The sequence below is a fragment of the Rhyacophila brunnea genome, unplaced genomic scaffold (assembly GCF_057557595.1).
Source record: "Rhyacophila brunnea isolate RB1 unplaced genomic scaffold, BYU_Rbru_1.0 scaffold_11, whole genome shotgun sequence".
Classification (NCBI taxonomy): Eukaryota; Metazoa; Arthropoda; class Insecta; order Trichoptera; family Rhyacophilidae; genus Rhyacophila; species Rhyacophila brunnea.
In genome coordinates, this window is record NW_028232763.1 from 36564081 (window position 1) to 36589398 (window position 25318).

The following is a 25318-nucleotide window of genomic DNA, read 5'->3' on the forward strand; positions in this document are numbered from 1 at the left end:
TTAATTCCCCCGACGCCATCACAAAACAAATTGACGTGTTCACTACTCGACTATCGAGGGCAGGACGAATTGGCAGGAGTTTCGTTGCACCTATAGTTGAAGATTATTTTCCGTTTCACTGAAGTATGCTCTTAACAATAAAATTGATGAATGTATTATATTACGTTTAACATTTTCTATGATACTTATATAGTTGACAGATAACGTGCATAAATCCAACTCCAGGTTTTGCATATGTGTATATCTACATAGGTATTTACATAAAACAATTTGGACGTAGATATTATGGACATAAGCGAAATTATTATAGTTAAGAGCGGAATGCAGAAACATTTGTCATAACTAAAATTTCCTTAGCAGAAAACACTATGCAGAAACACTGTCCTTAGTTAAGATCATTTCTATTGAAAATAATACCATATTTAAAAATTCTCGTTAGGTAAATTAGGTAAAATATTTTATAATTGTTAAACGATGACAAAAATATGACAACTGCATTTTATAAATGCAATAACCATAAATACATATTAATATTTAATTATAATACTCTTATGTTTCCGTTATAAGTCATTATACGTGATTCCACAGGCACCACAAGATTTTTTTTAACATGGTAACACTAGCGTCTAGTGTCATTCTTCATCTGGTATTTTGTATTTCTGCGGGCTGGCGTATAAAAATAAAATAATATTCTGCAAGTACATTCCAAACGAATTAACACTATCAATATCCATATTGAGATACATTGTTAAATGAATTTGAGTGTATGGACTGTGTTATAGACATGCGAATTTATTTTGACAGCAGCTGTCAGTGGTAAATGGTAGTACAGAAGGGGGCGTGTTCATAACAAAAGTAGTCTATGGTTAAGGATTCCTTAACTCTATACTCAGGATTGTCTATAGTTAAGTCATGCTTTTCGGCGACTTATCCTTAGGAACGAAATCTTAGATTGTGCATTCCGCTCCAAGTGTTTACTTTTAGGCAATCAAGCTTAGAGATAATAATTAACGTGACTTCAACTTAATCTGTAGGTACCTCGAAAAGCCAACCAAATTACTTTCAGCTTGCATATTATATCCTACCTATTCCACAGTCAAAAAGTCAATATTGAATCAACTATGAAATATTCCAACAGACTTAAACATGTTGAAAAAAAGTGGTAATTTTGTCCGGAAATATTGGGTGAATTAACCCCAAACAAAAAAAAAATCTGTAAAATTAGAATGAAAAATATTATCGCTGTTACCTATCAGGAAAAAAAACTGTATGAAGTTGTTGTCACTTCCTATAATGTAACAAGTAGATAAGTACTTACTGCTTTACCAATCGAAAAATTCTTTAGTTTTTTTTTCAAATATCGATGGTCGCTCTTACAAAATTGTGCTCGTAAATAACATCGAAGTTTTATTGCTGTAAGCTGTCATGGAGCGATGTCATGAATCTAAACAAAACATCGAAGCTCTCGCCACCTCGGGAGGTCGAGCTTCGACCACTTGGTAGACATTCATTATTATCGGTTGCCAGCTAGAGATACGAATAAAGTAGTGATGCTTACCCCGCTGCGATGCTTCCAGTGCGAAATCAAGCTGATTTCGACCTTGCATCAAAGCTTTTAAAAGCTCTCTGTTCTATGCATTCACTTATTATTGCTCTATCTATATTATTTTATGACCTGTGTCATAAAGAAAAGTCAAAATTCGGACTAATGAGGCAATATTTTTTTTATGCGTGCGTAGTTTTCACATTTTTTATGATAGGTAGGTATCTACATAATAAAATAAATAATGTAGATATAAATTGTACGTATTACATTTCGTCACATCTGTCGTGCCGGGAAGAGATGGCCCTATAGCATTGAGATCAAACAAGTAACGCGTTATTCGTGAAGTATTATTTCTGAGAATACCTAATATTCTAATTTTATTAGATTCAATAAGAACATTAATTTGATATTTTATAAGTGCGAATTATTACTTACGAGCATCTACCAGAATTTTATATAAACATACCTATACGATAATATGATTTTATTTCTAATTTACTTACTTATCTATATTATTCTGTCGTCTTGTATTCCGGTGGTTTTCATTATCTACGTGTTTTCAATAGTGTTTTATTTATACATGCATTAGATCAATACTACATGATTATCTATTTCCGGTAAACGTCAAATTACATACGTAACACAACATTGTACAAACGATACGTTTATAAGTATGTAGGTAATATAATAATCATCAATAGTTATATTTTATTAATTACAGACTTTAATTTAAATAAATAGGTGTAGTGTTTCTATACAGTATACACAAATGCAGTGACGTCCCGTGGGGGTAGGCAGATTGAGCGTCGCTTGGGGGCGGCAGTTACTCGAAGGGCGGAAATCGATAACCATTTGGTATAAATATATATAAATAGCTAAATTTATTGTTTACATGTATGCATTATTACAATAGTGTGAAAATAATAAATTTGTGTATTGTTGATTGGTACAAACCAAATGTGTCAGAAATATCAACCAAATAGAACATCAGACTCTGATGATTTGGTGAAGAATTTGGATGAAGTGTCTAACATAATTAATTATCTATATTCTATTTATTCTCTTTTTATATCTAAATTTAATTTGTATGTTTTAGTGATATATATTTTGTTATTAATGTATCCATACAACACATTTCTTACATATTGGAGTCATAAAGGGATGATAAAAAATACTGTATAAAATATGGGGCGGCATTGTTGCGCTGCCTAGGGGCGGCATTTTGTCTAGGGACGTCACTGCACAAATTCCACCAAATAGTTTCCATAAAAATAGAGCCAATACCAATAGTGAATACACTCAGAGTAAATGCTATATGAACACATCAGAACACGTCAAGGTGTTATTTTTCATAATGGCAAATTTGTTAAGTAGGCATACTACCATGGCTCCCACAATGGCTGGCCCCTTTACCTATCGCTAATTTTTAAGAGATTTTTTGTATTTGTTAATACATCCACTTGAACAACATCAAATGTCAGTGTCTGGCATACTGTGTAACCCCCCCCCCCCCCCTAGATCCGTAATCCACCACCATCACCTTCAAATAATAGAGTCCACTGCTATCTAATTGACCTGCCACGCTGCCACCCCCCCCCCCCCCCCTGAGCCTGGCCCTCCAGGCAAAAGCCCTGTCAGCCTCCCTTTTATGGGGGCCATGCATACTACTCTGCCAGCTACTGCAAATTGCATTCCTACTTAGGTACTAAAAGTTATTTACCTAGTTTATAATTGATCGATGCTCTGGCCTTGATTGCGCAATATTTAAAATACCTCAGAAACTTAAGTAGGTACTCATTAGAAAAAATATCTTGAATCATTTATTAATAATGATAGTAGCTTGCTTTTAAAGGCTAAGAGTAAGTACTCACCAGGATAGCCGACAGTGGTTACCTACTTTTTATTAACTTAAATTTGGCAAATAATGAATAACCAGTGTGAACAAACTCTACCTCCTACTTTTTACCAAAAATTCCAACTTGATTGGGTTCACGTGTTAATTTTAATAATTTGAAATGAATTATATGAACCGCGGCGGGAGGTCCTACTTGTTTGTTAATAATTTGGCGTGTTAGTACATAATTCCAAAAGCAGTGTTTCAACTTTCGTAAGATTATTTATAACATGAAACTCTGGGTCTATATAATAATAATATAAAGCTATAAAAATTAGACAATTACAATATGGACATGTTTATGACTAATTTGATAAAACATATTAAGTTTTACGGGCTCTATATGTGACTTAGGTCATTTCTACGCTGAGGACTTTAAATCTTTAAACGTCTAAAACCAATAACATTATATTATTCATATTGATTTACAGAGTAGGTACGTATAATAAAACCGAAACACGAATATACTTAGATAATATGAAAGAAAACCTTCAGTAGGTAATGTTTTATTCGACCAAACTATAGACCGGTTTGTTAGGTCAGTCATATACCTAGGTACGTATTCATAATATTATAATATTTTTTTTCCGACCATGTCCGATCCTAATAGGATCATATGGGCCTCCACAGAGTAGAGGTTTGTATTAACAGATTTTGTTTTTTTGGAGAAATGGATGTCAGCCACTTGCTCAACCTATTAGGCATAAAGCCCACCAAAAAAGCGCTCGACGCGCTCACTACTGAGTAGGCCCCCTCCCACCCGCGCATTACCCTTCACCAATGTAATAATGGGCTCAAGCAGCACAAAATAATTATTATTATCAGCGTCTCTCATAACAGTCATAACAAAGCAATAAAAATATTATTAAATTTCTCGGGGCTTGTAATTAAAATCGGACACGCAATAACTAAACAAAGAGTTCGCTGTTCTTAAATAATGGCTTCTCGCCCGTCGCATCGACGACGCTTCGAGGAGCGTGATTTTTCTCGCCGTTTTCAATGAATGGATACGTTGTATGTTCGTTCATTCGTATCGCCGAGAAGCCAAAAAAACGATGACTCATGGGGCGGGCGCGCATAATGCGTCGTCAAATCCAGTGGGCGCTGGCGTATTTGATTACGTTGTATTTTCGTTGATTTACGCGCCACTTGTGAAATTTTGCGCGAGAGCCACACTTGCTGCTTTAAGTGGGTTTTACGCCTCAGGTCCATACCCTGACTCACACAAATTGAAAAACAATATGTGTACTTGCCAGACCCAGGATTCGAACCTGAGACCCACGGCGTGATAGTCCAACGCTTAAGCCGCGCGGCCACCGTGGATGTTACTATTTGCCACAGATATGTATTAAGTGTACCTAAATAGGATCTACCAAGACATAATATCATAATATATAAGGCTAATAGGATTGTAAAATACGGAAAAAGGGGAATCGGAAAGAACAAGGAGAAAGTTAGTATTCAGGACGTGGGTTTCAATCCTCTAACCTAATCCAGCTCACGCGCCATCCAAATCCTGTAAATGATACTATATACTTAATGGCCGAGGAAGTTTCTGAAATATGAAATATAAAGTTGGACGCCACTCCCGAAGGAGACGATGTCAGATGCAACACAAAAGGAAGGCAATTGTAAATAAAAGACTGCGGTACTGGATAATAAATATATAAATATAATTCTCTGGTAATTACTAGATATTATTTACCCAATATTTTCATGGTTACATGTGAGTTGTACGTATTACATTTCACCGTAGCAAAGTGTACGCCGTGAGCTTTCTTATCGGAAAGAGATAACCGTATACTATAATACGGTAGGTAATCTCTGATTTTGGCAACATTCATGAATTTAAGAATGAAAACCTAATGGTTGCACCAACTCCCTAGTCATGAGATTCCGATGAAGACTAAGACAATATAATATTTCATGTAGGAAGTACCAAAATTATTTTGTATTTTTTTTCCGTTTCTGTAGTTTGGGGTCCGGAGCCGTATAATAATATATTATTATCTATAACTTTCAATACTGTTTTTAAAGAACTTCAAACTTGAAAAACACAACGTCAAAGTCTCAATGACAGGCGAGATCAAGGATTATTGGACTAAACACAATATGTAAAACATTTTTGAGCCCAGTATTGTGCTACGATTAAATCGCGTTTCTGTTAGTAAGAGGCTTCAGCTGCAGGTGATTGAGCGTAGAATCTTTCGAAGATCTTCGGCTTCATTTACGAGGTTGGCTTATGGCGACTTCGCTACAATCATGAATTCTATAAACTTTTTGACGCTACTGTCATCGTAATATGTATCAAAACCCAACACCTGCGATGAGTTGGCCGCGTGTCACGAATAAAATGTCTCCCGGACTTAGGAGTAAAAGTAAAAGAGTCTATCGCTAAGGTTAAGGGCAGTGTGATGCTCTACAGCAGGGGAGGGCAAACTGCGGCCCGCGGGCCGCATATGGCCCGCCGGGTATTTTTTTGCGGCCCGCCATCATTAATTGTACTTCTGATTACGAATAACTTTTTTATATTTTTTTAAAAAATATTGACAATAGATTAAAATTTGAAGAATTTAAATACTTTTAACTCTGCAATGCAAGGAAAAAAAATATATGCCCACGATATGGTGAAGAGTTTGAATGGATTTCAATTAAAACTCAAGTTGTTCCTTCGACAAATATCGAATAAGAACGTGGACCACTTTCCAACTTTGAAGTTGCTGAATATACCAGAATATAAATTTGCAGAATATGGTAAAATTATTAAAGCTCTGAATGACGATTTTTTACAAAGATTTGGTGACTTCCGAAAAATTGAGACAAGTTTAGCAACAGTACGCGATCCATTTTCAATAGATATTGATAGTGTACTGACAGAGCTACAACTTGAGATTATTGGTCTGCAGTGTGACACTGATTTAAGAGAATTGCATCGTCGCGAAGATATATCCAAATTTTACAATGCCCTTAATTCAGACAAATTCGAACAACTTAAAGATTATGCAAGAAAAATGTTCGTTGTTTTTGGATCAACCTATATATGTGAACAAACATTTTTGATCATGAACCTCAATAAAAATTCTTTACGATCAAATATCTCCGATGCCCATTTACAAGCAGTTTTGAAAATATCAACCACAAAATTAACACCTGAATTTGAACACTTTCATTTTTCTCATTATTTTTTTTGTAATGTTTATTTTTCGTGATAATAAATAGTGTATATCTAAAAATGGTATTTTACTTGCGGCCCGCCGCTCATTTTGAATTCTTGAATTTGGCCCTCCATCCAAAAAGTTTGCCCGCCCCTGCTCTACAGTCTACAGTAGTGTTTCCCAAATTATAGGTACACGGAAATTTTAAGGGCGGACGTGCTCAGCGTAGGTCCAAATGGAGCTTTTATTGTATTTTCAAAGCATGATCCTGGACATTCCTTAAACGTTGTAGATAATCTATTTATATAATTATGAAGCCTTATTATACTTTATATTTATTTTAAACAATTGATGACTGCATTAAGTACTCGTATTTTTATTACATAAAATAGTATTCTTTTAAACCTCTCGCTCTAATGTTTTAGAATATAGTCATATTTCAGTACATGCATGTGCAGTGGTGATAAGATTTTTTTACATTTATTAATTTTTAAACGCATTTATAAAACTATTAGTATAATTTATGTCGACATTATTATAGTGAAATATTTACGATAAAAAATATATTGATAATATCTGTGATCCCAAATTTGACAAGAATTAGGCATTTTATTATTCAAAAAATGGGCAAGATTAACACATTTGAAGATAATCCTAAAGATATTAATTATAAGCTATGTCTTTGTCCATTCAAGCCTGATAAACATCCTACGAATAATGATTGCTTTATAATAATTATTGACCTAAGAATAAGGTAGTGTTTTTTTGAAATACGCCATTTCTTTTGGCATTCCCCAGTGGTTATGCTACAACATACAGCCGTAGCTATAAATTGACGAACTAAAACTGAAGAAAGACTGAAACATGTACCTAACCGAAAAAATTTTTTTTTTTTAAACGGTACATGTTCAAACACGCGCGTTAACATGATCTTACTCCCTACTTCTGCACACTAAACTTTGTCGGTCATACGTATTTGTTTTCATTGAAATGTGACTACAATTTACAGATGATGTTGGTTAGTTTTAAAATTAAATTAAACCCTGCGAAACCAAAACATAATAGATAATAGTCAAAAAATACTCGTCTATCTATAAAATTTCTAAAATTATGCCATTAAATCATACATCATTATGGATATTTTATAGATAGAATAATATTTTTATTCTATCATAGTTTGGTTTAGGCAGGGCTTAATGAATTTAAAAAAAAAATAACCAACATATTATTGTGTTATATGTATTTCTAATTCAACGAAAACAAAGTAATATGAAAGAAAAAGTGAGCACAATTATTTTGTCGGATTGCCCAAAAAATACCAAAATTACTAGATATTATGGTTTGGTTTAGGCAGGGCTTAATGGGTTCTTAAAAACTAACCTACAAAATCTGTAAATTGTAGTCTTAGTTCAATAAAAACAAACACGTATGACTAACAAAGTTTAATGTGCACTATTTCTGTCGAACCTTAACAGCATACATCCACCCTTCGCCACTGCCTATCAGCACCAGAATAGAATAGGTAAATATTATGTAAAATTGAAATTGGGACAAAATAATATCTATTTATTGGTAAATAATAAAGAAGAAGCAATCTTCGATTTAACCTGTCACTTACAATTATCCAATAACTACCTCATCACAATCTAGGACTTCCTTAGGAGTTCCACCCTTAACCAACGGGGCATGTCACTGCAGACTAATTCCTAAGCTATTTTTTATACGACAATGATCTCCACAGGAATATGATGGATCGACGTCACTTGGCATTGCCACCTGCTGTCGCTAAAATTCCCCAACAAAAATACACATTTTTATAACATTCCACTTTCAAAAACATTTTTTGTTACAAAAACAATCATTTTTTTTAACAATCACGGGTAAATTTCGTAAATAATCTATTAAGTATTAGGTAAAAAATTTGTGGTGGGCTTAAGGACGTGGATGCCCGAGTCACTGAATGATTTTGAGAATTTTAGCAATAGGTAGTACCATGGCCCCCACATCCTGAAGTGGGCCCCCAGGTTAGGATCTTTGGCGGGCCCCCTACCTGTCGCTAATGATAAAGGCAGTGTGACGGTGGCGCGGTGTATATTTAGTGTTTTTTTTGTATTTTTTAATACATCCGTTTGAATTATGGAGTTGTCGGGTATTGATACACAATTAAAAATTGTATCGTACAATCACATTATTTTAAATAGTAATATTATTGGAAGGAAAATAGCGCCTTTTTTGACTTTTTTAGGTACTGTTCGGTTATACGGAATACAGCGGAAAGCACATTTTGAAAATAGCCGATAAACTGGATTATTTGTTAGGTGAACCTAACCAAACCTAATCTAACCTAACCCAACCTAACCTAACCTAAACTAACAAATAATCCAGTTTATCGGCTATTTTCAAAATGCGTTTTCCGCTGTATTCCGTATAACCGAACAGTACCCTTTTTTACTATTAAAGCAAATTTGTGATGTGTGTTTATCTCACTTATCTGGTCGGTATCACATCGCCGGGCCCCTCCTGAGACCGGGCCTTCAGGCTAGAGCCCTATCAGCCCTCCCCTTGTGGGGGCCATGGGTAGTACTTACTATCAATATCAGTCAGTAGCGGAGGGTGGAGGGGAGGTGTGCTGTTAAAATCCACCATAAATATTGCACATTAAATTTTTTTAGTCATACGTATTTATTTTTATTGAACTAAGACTACAAAATTTACAGCTGGTATTGGTTAGTTTTAAAAAATCTATCAAACCCTGTCTAAACCAAAACATAACGGTTTTGTTGGGCGATACGACAAAATTGTGCACACTTATTCATTCATACTTATTTGTTTTCGTTGGATTAAGAACACATATTACACATATTGGTTCATTTTTTTAATTCATTAAACCCTGCCTAAGCCAAACTAGAAACAATAAAAATACATTATTCTATCTGTAAAATATAAGTAAAGTATAAGTATAAGTATAAATAAATAAAGTTATGTTTGCATAATTTTAGATGTTTTATAGATATACTAGTATTATTTGACTATTATCTCTTCTGGCTTGGTTTTCGTAGGGTTTAATTAAATTTTAAAAACTAACCAATACCATCGATAAATTTTTGTACCTAGTCTTATTTCAATGAAAACAAAGGTACTGTTCGGTTATACCGGAGGCAGCGGAAAACGCATTTTGAAAATAGCCGATAAACTGGATTATTTGTTAGGTTAACCTAACCAAACCTAACCTAACCTAACCTAACCTAACCTAACCCAACCTAACCGAACCTAAACTAACCCAAACTAACAAATAATCCAGTTTATCGACTATTTTCAAAATGCGTTTTCCGCTGCCTCCGGTATAACCGAACAGTACCAAAACAAATAATTATGACTGAAAAAGTTTAGTGTGCACTATCTATGTCGGATCTTAACAGCCTACCTCCACCCTTCACCACTGATATGAGTAGGTACGCTTTTTCTATAATCACATCCTGCAACTTAAAATAATCATCATTTAAGATGACAGTGATAACACATAACTTAATATATTATTGGTGTGTTTTTTATATTTTAATGTTAGTTGCAAGAACTTTATTAGAACGTTTTGGGGAATGTTTTATATGAAGGTATGTACCTACCTCTTTATCAAATTTGTGAGAAATACACATCTTGTTATGATTTTGGTATATTTTAATAAATGTATGACTGGTTTGTCTCGAGACCCTCTTTTAAATATTGTGATGAATCGATTGCGTTATCTGCGCCAAAGAAAGTCACCGCTAACAAATCACAATAATATCAAGTAGGTAATATATTAAATAACAGTCATAACGTATGCACTAACAATGTTTCTGTATTGTCAATCTCTGTAATGCCATAATACATTTTCGAAATAAAATAAATTAAGATAATATTATAAATTAATAAAATAAGGCTAAGAACCAAAAATCTACGAAAATCACACTACGTTAGGCCCATATTATTCTGTAAAGCACATATCTCAGTTGATTGATCAATACCTAAACCTAAATGTACCAAAGTAATATATTATTATTTTATAAAAACAAAAGCAACATAAAATAAAATAATAACAATACATACATATTATTTAAAATGTTTACAATTTCATTCATCAATAGAAAATACTCAAAACTCTCCAATAATGCCCGTAATTGAAAGGCCATTTTTTCAGTAAATTATCCATAGATTTCTTCCTTTTGTTGCCAGGTTACACAGTTAGAAACAATTGAACACCCGTATGGTATCCAAAACAATAGTATTTAACCAAACAGGGCAAAGTAAGAGCACGCAACACTCATTATTGTCACAAATGCTAAGCCATAAAATCTAACGAGAAAATTTTCTACACTTCAAGGAATTTTATTATTCTACAATCTACATGGAGGCATGACTGACAGCGCACCATAGAATGCAATAACTATTGTTATAGTTAGTTAGCGAACTGAATAATTACTTCTTAGGTACCTATAATAATAATATAGCTACAGGGCCGTTCTCGGATGCAAAAAACAAGTAGGTATTATTTGATTAAACAGTAACAAATGTGAAAATAGTAGTTAAAAATGGGTACACGTCGGATTACAGGAAGCCAGGCGGGAACTGCGCTAATTTTCATAGCCGATTTTGGCAAAATTCATGAATTCAAGAATGAAAACCTAACCTAACCTAACGTCACAAAAACAAATAATCCAGTATATGGGCTTTTTTCAAAATTTGTTTGCCGCTGGCTTCCCGTAAGTAAACCGACAAATTAATGTTGTCTTTTTATTTACGTTTTCATGATTTTTTATAAGTATGTCTGTTTGTTTCATTGGGTATAACTCAAAAACTACTGATTCAATATGAAATATAATGAAATTTGCACAATTCAATCGACTGCATTACTTGTACAGGTTTAATAATTTCATTTCGGCTCCGACGTTATAAAATATCTTGAATACAACGCATTTGCAGCAATTCATCATGAGTAGGTACTTAGGTAATATTGTCAAATAGTAGTGGTGGAATGGAGAGGTGAGGACAGAGAACTCGCGTCCGCCTACACCGTTGCTGATCGCCCGGGCTCATTCGAGTTCTCAGTCCTAGTTACGTAGACTCATCGCTAAGTAATCAAATCAGAATTTTATTTCTTGTCTCGTTTGAAAAACTGCGTTTTTCGAATAACCCAGTTTACCTACCCCTCGGGAGGAGATATTAAATTTAATAGTTTGGTTTAAATAATGTGATGAGGTAAAAAAAATATAGCTATCAGAGTAAAGTTTTAAATTGCATGCTTCGTATTTTGTAAGATCACGTCCCCTCTTAAGCCTTGCACGCCATTCACAACTAGGATTTCTTGAACCTCAGGAAGTTCTTTGAAGGGTGTTTCTCTTCTCCGTTACACCACAGTATACGGATACGCCATAAATAGCGTAGATATGTGTTGGAGACTAGGGGTGATTTAATTGGTAAATTTATCTAGTTAGGAATTTCCTGGCTATTTTTTCGATTTGGTGATTTATCATAGATGAAATAAATCAAACAATTTATTTATCTTTTTCATACTTATTATTATTATTTTTCTTTGTCACAAATAGCTGGAATTATATTCATTTAATTTTAAACTATTCGACTTCCAGTGGAGCCATAGACTAAATTTACTAAATAATAACAAGTCATAGACTATAGAGATTAAAACAAGTGTTTAGAAATGTCAGTAGGTACTTACTACAAGTAGCTCACGGGAGGTTTATTGTGTTAATCGCACATTACATGGCTATTGAATTTTCCCAACTTGTTCTCGTATTTTGACATTACACGCTGCTAAAATACACAATAGACAATGGGGTTTCTTGCCTGTCCTGCTAGTTAATTTACGACGATTCGTAAATAAATTCTTTGCTGAAAACAATATTGCAAAATAATTTGTAGTTTTTGTGAGTATTACAATTCAATAGTTAATACAAAAAAGAATTTCATGAAAGAATGAAAGCATGACAACGTTATTAAATAGGTATCTACCCTACCTATTAAAACAATAATCATTAGTCACCTAATCATAATAGTGAATATTATATAATATATTTGAATATTTACCTATCTACGTCTAATCTAATAACTACACGCATGGCCCCCACAAAGGGGGGACTGACAGAACTCTAGCCTGGGGAATTGACCAGATAAGTGAGATAAACGCACATCACAAATTTGCCCTAATCGTAAAAAAAATCGCCTGCAATTTCTGTGTAATTAATTGCGTTTTTTGGTTAATGTTTGTTGATACACTGAATACCCTTAATTTTACCTCGAACACCATTTGAAAAACGCTACTATAGAGCGTCACACTGCCTTTAACCTTAGTGATAGGTAGGGGGGCCACCAAAGATCCTGGACGGGGGGCCCAAGGCTATACGTAGGCGGCTCTCGTGGTGCAGTGCGCAAGGCGCTGGCCATCTACCCGAGAGTTCTGGGTTCGACCCGGTGAGGACACAATATTTATGTGGGTACAAGTCAGTTATGGGGAAGCCAGGCGATAACCGCGCTAATAATTGTCATAGCCGATTTTGGCAAAATTCATGAATTTCATGAATGAAAACCTAACCTAACAAATAATCCAGTATATCGGCTAATTTCAAAATGTGTTTGCCGCTAGCTTCCCCATAACCGACTTGTACCTTTATGACGTGTTTTACTCAAAGCCTAGGTGTGTGTGATTGTTCGAAAAATTACTTAAAAATAACAACCACCTTGTACGAAAAAGCAAGGATACGGTTATTAATGATTCTAAAAACAAAAGTAGCTATTTTGATGCAAACATAATATTATACTATGTGTCTTTTCAATAATGGCTTAGGCCCGTTTCAGACGGAACACCAGTGTCGCGCTCGATATAATATATAAGGCCTTTGTATTATGTTTATGATATGTATAATGAGTGAACGCATAATTTCGCGTTATAAAGTAGAACATAAAACTGGCTGCGGTAATAAAGACAAGTGTATCGGCGGCTTGAGAATGTAGCGGCCGACAGAAAAGTGTACTGGACACGCGTTGAGTCATTAGCTCTGGGGCGTTCATAAACATAATACAATGGACCCTTTATTCGAATACAAAGGCTTCCTTATTGTTATTATATACGAGCGCGATACCGGTGTCCCGTCTGAAACGGGCCTTATTTACACTAGCTTAGTACCTACTCGCTACTGGTATGAGAAGAGATTACTAATGATTAGCATTAAGCCCGTGTAAACAAGCCATCATTGTGAGTACTCATCTATCAACACGATTTCTTCAATAATTTATTTAATAATGTTTGTACTTTTTAGATTATGAATCAGTTGTAGCCACCCTTATATATTAAATTTATGAATAATGTAGTTTTTATTACTTACGTTTAATTACCTATATTTAGCAGGTATATTTACTACTTAGGTAGTTATGCTCTTCAATGATTGTGTTTTTTTTTACACACTGATGAATAATGTAATTTATTTATTTATTTATTTATTTATAAAAAAGAGTATTACGGCATTACAGCTTTTGGCCAATGCGCCATAATACATAATACATAATACATACAAATATATAAAAATATCTTAATTACAAATAACAACTAATATGACAAGAAAGTGGAAAAGACAGCATGTGTAAATATTAAAGAAATATGATAATATATACAATTATAAATTTATCCTATTTAAAACGTCTACAAACATTATATAATTAATAAAAAACAAATCAACCTTTATGGTACCATCAAATAAGCTAATTGCACGATACACAGCATCATGAAACATAACATCTGTCCTGCGACGAGGTATCTTGAAGACCGTGGAGCTGCGAGTGATATTGGTGGGAACGTGAAAATTAATATTTGCCAGTATATGCGGATTGTAAATGAACCCACGAAGAAGTAAAAAGAAATGCTTTAAAAGAACAATCACTCTTAGGGTAGACAGGGATTGCATTGATAGCATACCCAGAAGAAAACGAGTCGGGAAATTCATTTTATTGTCATTATCATAAGGAAAGAACCCGTATGTTCTTAAGTAGAGAAATCTAAGAAATCTATTGTGGACTCGATCCAGCTTAATTGTGTGCATGAACCTATTAGGACTCCAAATAATGCTGGCATATTCAAGAATACTCAACACAAATGATACTTAGTATATAAACAGTAAGAACCTAACTCCAATCTAGAGTTGTATATTTTTTACCAATAGCGAAGAGTCACTTTTGGAAGGAGGTAGGCTAAGAGGATCAGAAAAATAGCGCACACAACTTAATTCCTGATGGACAATAGATAGGTACCTGATCCTGATACCTACCTACACACGAATAGCAACGATATACGAATTCGATGAAATTTCGAAAGCACACTGACTATACAGTTGAGTGCATGTTTTTTATTGATAAGATGATAAGTACCTACCAAAGTAGTATAATGCGGGGGACAGAATATTATATTAAATAAATATCAATAACCATGGTTTTAAAAAAAAAAAAAAACAAGGTGCCGGAACTCACTTCTTGCCAAACAATTTACCTAGGTACTGTAAAAAGTCATATATTTGAATAAAAGTAGGTATATGGTGATTTCCATGGTCGCGGGCCAAGGGCCCCCTACCTATCACCAAGGAGTAAGGATAAAGGCTGTGTGATGCTCTACAGTAGCCTTTTTCTAATGGTGTTCGAGGTAAAATTAGAGGTGTTCAGTGTATCGACAAACATTAACCAAAAAATGCAATTACACAGCCACATATTTTAAAATGTTAATATGTCCGAAAGAAATTAGCGCCGCAGGCGATTTTTTTACAATTAGAGCAAATTTTTGATGTGCATTATTTCAATTATCTGGTCGATCCCCCCGGCTAAAGCCCTGTCAGCGCCCTGTGGGAGCCATATGATTTCCAAAGTTCAGTCCAATTTTCGTCTGACGAATCGTCTCGATTCCTTTTCTTATAGTTGAGTCTATGGCCGAATGTCTTCTTCCACTGAGTCACCAGATCGAAAAGTGTCAAATGTGGTCCGACGAGTTTGATGACCAAAAGTGCGGAAACTGTTCTGTTTTCAACGAAGCTCTTATTGGGGTAATAATTGGATTAAGGGGGGACATGCTCGTCGAAGGTCAAAATTGAGTTTTTATTGTATTTTCAAACCATGATCCTGGACACTCCTTAAACGTTGTAGATAATCTATTTATACAATTTTGAAGCCTTATTATCCTTTATAGTTATTTTAAACATTTGATGACTGCATGAAGTATTTTTGTTACATAAAATAGTATTCTTTTAAACCTCTCGCTCTAATGTTTTAGAATATAGTCATATTTCGGTACATAACTGTGCAGTGGTGTTAAGATTTTTTACATTTATTAATTTTTAAACGCAATTTTAAAACCATTAGTATAATTTATTACGAGATAATTTTTGTAAAATATTCACGATAAAAAATTATTTTGATAATCTCTGTGATCCCAAATTTGACAAGAATTAGGCATTTTATTATTCAAAAAATCGGCAAGATTAACACATTTGAAGATGATTCTAAAGATACTTATTATAAGCTATGTCTTTGACCATTCAAGTGTGATAAACATCTTATGAATAATGATTGCTTTATAATAATTATTGACCTAAGAATAAGGTAGTGTTTTTTTAAAATACGCCATTTCTTTTGGCATTCCCCAGTAGTTAAGCTACAACATACGGCCGTAGCCATAAAATGACAAACTATAATTAAAGTAGGAAGTAAAATTATGTTAACGCGCGTGTTTGAACATGTACTTAACCGATTTATTTTTTATTTTTTTTTAAACGGTACATGTTCAAACACGGGCGTTAACATAATTTTACTCCCTACTTTAATTTAAGTTTGTCATTTTATGTCTACGGCCGTATGTTGTAGCTTAACCACTGGGGAATGACAAAAGAAATGGCGTATTTCAAAAAAACACTACCTTATTCTTAGGTCAATAATTATTATAAAGCAATCATTATTCATAAGATGTTTATCACACTTAAATTGTCAAAGACATAGCTTATAATACATATCTTTAGAATCATCTTCAAATGTGTTAATCTTGCCGATTTTTTGAATAATAAAATGCCTAATTCTTGTCAAATTTGGGATCACAGAGATTATTAATATAATTTTTTATCGTGAATATTTTACAAAAATTATCTCGTAATAAATTATGCTAATGGTTTTATAAATGCGTTCAAAAATTAATAAATGTAAAAAATCTTAACACCACTGCACAGTTATGTACCGAAATATGACTATATTCTAAAACATTAGAGCGAGAGGTTTAAAAGAATACTATTTTATGTAACAAAAATACTTCATGCAGTCATCAAATGTTTAAAATAGCTATAAAGGATAATAAGGCTTCAAAATTATATAAATAGATCATCTACAACGTTTAAGAAGTGTCCAGGATCATGGTTTGAAAATACAATAAAAACTCAATTTTGACCTTCGACGAGCATGTCCCCCCTTAAACGAAAATTCGCGTTCACATTCACTTGAAGAAATGGTAATAGAATTCAATGCACATATCAAACGCGATAGATTTTCAGGATACCTATACCTTGTCATATGAGATGATTCAGGAAAATTAGCTTGTACTATGTAATCTCTAACAATGTTTCATCTAATTGCTTTTGAAACATTAAAAATACCGTGAAAAATGGTGCCGGAACGCCGTTCCACCGCGTTACATTACAAAAAAGCCCTGTCAATAACCATAGGTATTTGCATTTGATTTTGATAGATTCCGTCATAACAATAGTAAAACTAAACATCATATTTACATTATAATATAATTTTTTTAAAAAATGTGTTGTAGGTATTCATTTAAAATAGGTACTTATTTATGGCGCTATTCATAAGTTCGTTAGCTTTGCATCGCCTTCTGCGAGCTTTATGTGACGAACTTTAAAGCTTGCATTACTCTTATTATCATTTCCTGTCTCATAAATATATTAATTAAAAGACATTGAACGCGGCGACACAGTCAAGACCACAATGAAAAGAAATTTCAATGCCTGATAAAGGACGTGGATTTTCGTTCTGCACGACAAAAAATATTCAAACCTCTGCATAATAAAATGAATGCTAATATTTTGCAGGGATTATCAATAATGAATATCTAACAAGCTACATAATGAATCTATCAATTTGTTTGAAATACTAACTACTTAGGTGAAATAGGTCAAATATATTCTACTTCTCTCGAATTCCTCTACATTCGATTGAAAAAAATAATTCTTGGTTCTTCAACCCTATTATTGTTTGACTATTGCCTTCATCCAGAAACTGTTTCCATTCCGATCAATGAATATTTATAATTGTTATGGTCGAGAATCTTCAAATTTGCTGTGGCGGAGTCCAGCTATATCAGTCTCGGCCGTCCAGGTCTCCTCAGAAGATGCGTACATAGCCCGCCTTATTGGTAGTTGATCCGGCTATATACTATGTAAGTACGTGGCCGTTCCAGCGCAGTTTTAAAAAATACATAGCACAAAATCATATTTCACTCACACAATAGGAATACAGATTCTTATTTATATCTCGAATAAGAAAATACATAATACATATATTATAGATGTGTTAGGAGAACAAAAAACAGTCATATTATATTATGTCACTTATATATTTAGGCACAGTGAACCAGCCTCTGTAGTGGCCACATTATACTCCATCGGGATCTATGAACAGATTTTTTTAAGTAGAGAACTTTTGGTAGGTACCTACCTAGTACTAATTAGCGAGCCGTAACTGTGACCATTGCAGATACAGTTTGTAATTAGTATGGACAATAAATTATTAGTTCGCATCTAGAGTTGGATATAGTTACGACTCGATAATGAGTACCCAACTTACAACCCCTACGACAGTAGCGAAGGGTGGAGGTAGGCTGATAAGATCCGCCATACATAGTGCACATTAAACTTTGTTAGTCATACGTATTTGTTTTTATTGAAGTAAGACTACAATTTACAGATGGTATTGGTTAATTTTTAAAAATCAATTAAGTAGTTTTGGTATACTTTGAGCGATACGACAAAATTGTGCACACTTATTCATTCATACTTTTATCGTTGGATTAAGGATACATATCTATAAGTATCCACATATTATTGTTGGTTCATTTCTTTTAAATTCATTAAGCCCTGCCTAACCAAACTATAAAAGATAACAGATATCCAAAGTTATGTACGATTTAATTGTATATTTTTAGATATTTTATAGATAAACGAGTATTTTTTTATTATCTATTATGGCATGGTTTTCGCAGGGTTACATTGAAATTTAAAAACTAACCAACACCGTCTGTCTGTAAATTATTGTAGTCTTATTTCAATGAAAACAAATACGTATGACTGTCAAATTTTAGTGTGCGCTATTTATGATTATTTGACACCCACGGTGGCCGCGCTAATGAAGTTTATCCATTCTTTTGATTACAAATTTGTGGCCGCGCGGCTTAAGCGTTGGACTATAAAGCCGTGGGTCCTAGGTTCGAATCCTGGGTCTGGCAAGTACACATATTGTTTTTTTAATTTGTGTGTGTCAGGGTATGGACCTAATAGGTTGAGCAAGTGGCTAACATCCATTTCTCGTAAAAAACAAAATCTGTCAATACAAACCTCCACTCTGTGGATCGGATCTCCTATCAGGATTCAAAAAAAATTATGGTGGATTTTAACAGCCTACATCCACCCTTCGCCACTGCCTTTCGATGTAGGTACTGGTAGACCATCATACCTAGGTACATATCGTCGCGTTGAGATAATCGACATTCAAAATTGAAGCAAAAAATACCAAATAACAGTATCTACCTACATACTGAAATAAGACCAAAACTATTCATAACTATTATAGTAAGAAATGGGGTGACGATATACATAATAGATAGCTTAGACGTAGGTACATGATACTGTTTGCATACTTCACAGATATCTAAAACAAAATACCATAATACCTACATAATACTATAGACTAACTTGAAAACCCCTGCCTAATAAATTACGGGGACCATCGTTTTATTGGGAATTATAATATTATTAACACCATCACTGGTGTGTGCACCTTTACAACAAGATGTCGGCAAAGCTGTGAACGGGTTAATCCTTCCCCAATAGAATGGGACAAGAAATTTCGACACACCTTTGATTTGAGCCGCTGTCCAGGTCCGCCTACTAACCGTTCCAAAAGCCTACTTAAAACAGCCACAATCATATTAAAAAAATCGGTGTGTGTACTTATGTACGCGCGTTAGAAGTTATACTTATTTGGCGTAACAAAACAAAAACAAAACTTGTGATAAACTAGATTCTTTGACTAGCTCTTAATTATCTTGTTAAATTACACACTCAAGAAAAAGGACCGCTTATTGGAACGGCGTTGGTTTATTTCTATACACTTTAACTTATATTACTAAATTATATAATGGTTTTTCGTTGTTTTTTATTTTTAAAATACCAACTGTCACTTTGACATTTAATCGTTTGTTTACGTAAGGAATTGCAAATGGCCGACAATAATAAATTCACTGCCTAGGCAACGGAACAATTCTAAACTATAATATTATACTGTATAATCGTCACGATTACAGTACCATACCGTGGCGTAAAGGTAGTGCGTTCGGCAGATAACCGAACAATCGGTGGTTCGAATCCAATCGAGTGCGTTTTTTTTCGTGTGAAAAAATAAATTATGTGTTACATGTCACACGCCAAAAATACACTCTGATCTGATTTCCCAAACGCGCCAAAAGAAGTAGGTATAACTTCTATAATTTCAATTAATATGATCAGGTGTCGACGGGACGAGGTAGCCAAATATTTATAGACACAGGATCTAATTATTAGTAGCCATGGGACCCCCTACTAATCGCTAAGGATAAAGGCAGTGTGATGCTCTACAGTCTACAGTAGCATTTTCCAAATGGTGTAGGTGCGTGGTAAAATTAATCTGTATATTTAGTGTTTGATTGTACCTATATTTTAATACATCCATTGGAATTATGGAGATGGAGATGAGAAAAATAATAATGTGAAGGAAAATAGCGCCGCAGGCGACTTCTTTTACTATTAAAGCAAATTTGTGATAAAGCCCTGCATACACATATTATTTCCTATAAAGTTTACAGATTGTTCATACAACTCTCACAACAGTTTATATAACTTTCACAAGAGAGAAGAGAATATATAAAATAATAAATAAAATATTATATAAAAAAATTAATAATAATAAAAAACATCCTGAGCAGTGGAGCACTACAAATGTTTGGTGCTCCTGCTCCGGGTAAAGCTCCATTGCTCCACTGCTCCTGCTCCGAGCTCCGCTCTAACGCTCTGCTTCAGAGGCCCCTTTTTAAATTAAAAAATCGGTTACGTCATTTGCGTTAAAAGAAACGCACCGTTGGTCACGCCATATTATAGATATAGATTATAGACGACCCATCATCATCGGCACTACAACCTAATGTGGGTCTTGGCCGCCTCTAAAAACGTCTCCACTCCCCTCTGTCTGTTGCAAGCTCACTCCACTGCCTTAATCTTTTGGATGCTGTCTCTTTCTATACAGTCCAGCCACCGCAGTCTAGGTCTCCCGACCCTCCGTTTCCCTTCTGGTCTGTTGATGCCTCTTTGGTGGTTGGGTGTCTTCCATCCTTAAGACATGGCCTGCCCAACGAAGTCGCCCCACTTTCACGTGTGAGACTACAGGTGGATCTTCATACAACGCATATAGCTCATGGTTGTACCTTCCTCGCCACGTGCCATCCTCCTCACATACAGCTCCCAAGACTCTTCTTAATATCTTTCTTTCAAAGATATCCAGCTTCCTCTCATCTTTTTTTTTTTGATAAAGCCCAGCATTCCAACCCATAGGTTAATATGGGTCTGATGAGGGTTTCGTGTAACTGTATCTTAGTTTTCTTTGAGAGGAGTTGTGGTCTGAAATGTCTCTGTAAACCGTAGTAAGATTTGTTTGCCAGAGGTATAGACAGTGACGTCCCGTTGGGGTAGGCATATTGAGCGTCGTTTGGAGGCGGGAGTTATCCAAAGGGCGGCAAATCGAGGAGAATCATTAGATACACATAGAAAGCTACCTAAACTTAGTAATAACGGAAATATCTTTCCATTAAAAAATTCAGCTAACTGGTTGGAAACAAAATATATTAATTAGGTACCTACGATAAAAGTTTTAAAAGTTATTTATTTTTTGTCGGTTTCGCGATGTCTAGTTTACTTCCGTTGTACTTGGACGCCACGTTCTCGGTGAGTTTTGGAAGTTGTCAGGTGTATTTTTAAATGTACCTATCTGAAATCGTAGACTCGCAATATTGTCTATAGAATCAGAGATGGCATTTAAAGTAGATGTAGTGGTATACCTATATATTGTTAGTAATGTATCCATACTCCATACAACACATTTCTTAGATATTGGAGTCATGAAAAGATGATAAAAGTACTGTATAAAAAAATGTGGCGGCATTTTGGCACTGCCTAGGGGCGGCATTTTGTCTAGAGACGTCACTGGTTATAGAAGACCCTTAGAATCAAATAATTGTTGTTTTCATCGGCGTGAAAGGCACGTGTTAGTGTAGTGTAGATATTTATTTATACATATAAGGAGATGTATATTATTTGTTGCCGCATGCTGTTTCCAACTTAATTAACGAGCACATTTATAACATTTGATAGCATGCCGTGATTATTATTTGCAATATTTTTATTACCTACTACAACTCACCGCAGCGGCACCATACTGATGTTATTAATGGAAAAGCGAAAGTCGACATTTCGATAAAGCCACTGTCCTATTTTTATTTTTTTCAAAAAATTTTGTATGCTGACTGTAAGTGGTTGTCAAAAATATGTCAGTTGGGGTAAGAAATTACCAAAACATTTGACAGCAAAAAACACATTTTTATTAAATATAAATTTTAAAAAAACCTATCAACATTTTTTTAGCATGTAACGCGTAACCTGTAACTGAAGAATGATTTCATTTGTTTCACAAACAAGTTATACATGGAGAGTGTACTGCTACTAGGCACATCTAGCGACAGAATACAAAAGATACATTTTAAAACAATTTACATTCAACAATATTTTAATTAAGGCGATACCTCTACCTACCAGAGGCGCCTAGTGGAAAATACGAAGCTTGCAATTTGAGACATTTTTTGCATAATTTACATATGCCAACAGAGAACCTAGCGGAAAAATACGAAGCTAATTTAATCTAATTAATATACATACCTAATTTTGTGTAATGGATATGACACTATTGTATAAAATCTGATTATCATTTTTTTATTTAAAAACAATGAAATAAAAACTAAATACCAAATTTATCTAAATCTGATAAATAATATCATTAATTATTTATTAGTTATATACTTACATTTTTGTGAGACCGCTATTTTATTGTATTTTTGGTGAAGAAATTTTTTTATATCATTTTATTTAGAAAATCATTGGATATGACAAGAGAACAAACCGGAATAGAAATAAATTGCAACAGAACTTAGACAAAAATTTAACATAGGTAGGTAAAAAACAATCAATGAAATAGAAAAGTACTAAAGCTAGACATATTTTATTAGATACATACTATGCATATAAAAAAAAACAACCTATGAAATAGAAAAGTTGTAAAGCTAGACATATTTTATTATTCTTCTTGTAATTTTATGTAGGTACATTAAAACAAAAAGTAATATTAAAATTGATATTCGTTTAATGTAATAGTCTTCTTCTGCATCAGAGTCAAACTCTGATGCTTCAGGAACAGTATTACCCAGCGAAATTGAGGTGGGCACAGGGCTCGAAATGGACCGGAACGCACCGGAGCGCCGTTCCGTGTGGTAAAATCGGCAACATTGTCGTTCCTTCTCGTTGAAAAAATGATTTTACCATTTGAGATAGAATGGCTATAAAACAAAATAAAATCTAACACTTTTATTTTTATAAAAGACACATAAAATTAGATAACTATGTGAATATATTCAGAAAACTAACGAGCGCTCCGGTTTGTAAAGTTTTCCATTTCGAGTGCTGGGTGGGCAAGTTCTCATACCACAGATGAAGTTCCGGTGGTATTATATCCGTGGCAATCAGGAGAAGTGGTATATGTCATCAAAACTCCGAAAATGAGAATTTTTCAACGAGAAGGAACGACAATGTTGCCGATTTTACCACACGGAACGGCGCTCCGGTGCGTTCCGGTCCATTTCGAGCCCTGATTACAATGAAATTATATACACTTGCACATATTCTCTATCTTTGTGACGTCAATGTTTTTTCCGGTAAAAATCATAAATTATGACTGTTATGAGTGATATTTAAACACAGAAAAGTAAAAGATAAAGATCTTCATTTTTAGCAGAATTAAAAAACCTCAAGAATCCGCTCAAGTTGCTTATGACACAAAAAAGTAAGATAAAGAGGAAGCCAAGTTGGATCCAACCAAAAGGGTTTTTAGATCTCCGGCAGTGCCTACCAACCCTGATGTTACTACTACCTACCTACCTACTTTGTACATTCAAATGAACCATATACGATTATGATGATGGGTATTCATGGAGGGTAAATTGGACCTGTTTGTTTCATTTTTTAAACAATATTATACATCTACATTAAATTTGTATTCACTGATATTTTTTTCTGACATGATGATGTATAATGTCTCTAGGTATATAAATTATAAATAACATATTTCAAATGTGAGTTAAAATAGTTCCCATTCAACTAACGAAATGGTTTCAATACAGAAAAGAATTTGGAATGATTTATTTTAAAACAAATAAGAATACGGAAACTGTATATAGAAAAATTAGTTATATTCGATCCAAATTTTTGAAAAGAAGCCTCTGGATTAATAAGATTTATTTTTACGATAAAATTAAGGTAAAACGGATGGATATTATGTAGTGGATATGTAGGTACCAAAGAGATTGGACTATCAATCTCTTTGGTAGGTACTTTATAGTATTCAATTTTATATTTCTTCTGAATATTTCAAATGTGTAAAACAGTAAAATATAAAATATCATTTCAGGTTTCATTATTTTCAGTAATATAAAAACTGTTACTGTAAGATGTAATAATCTATTTTTTTGTTTTACTTAGGATATTGCATTGTTACTTCACGAATAAATTAAAACTTCAAATCTTCTTATAAACTATCTATTTCACAGTTATTTAAGTTCTAGTCCATACCAAATTATGAAAAAAACTTGATAATAATAGTATTATGTCAGCTAAGTGCCCGAATTTCATTCAGGAGAATAGGTATATGTCAATTTTTAGACAAATTACTAATAAAAATGCAAAAAATATGCAGATTACATAAACATTATTTTTTTTATAATATGTATAAAACAAAAATTCCATTAAAAATATAAATAACTGATTTGATATTCAACTTTTAAGTTTAAAATAATTCTCCTGCAAAATAACACTTTTGTGACATATACCTCTTCTCCTTTTGACCACGGATATTATTCTGACACATTTTTAATAAATCTTTTTTTTTCTCTTTTGAAATGCATAATTGAGATTTATAAGCATAAGGAATGTCTCCAAAATAGGGCAGCTCGCTTCTTCTTCCTTGACGATTACCAGTTATATTTATTTTTTTATATTCACCAACATATAATCGTATCGGTAAAAGATAAAATGGAATTTTTTTTCATATTTAAAACATTTTACTTTTAAC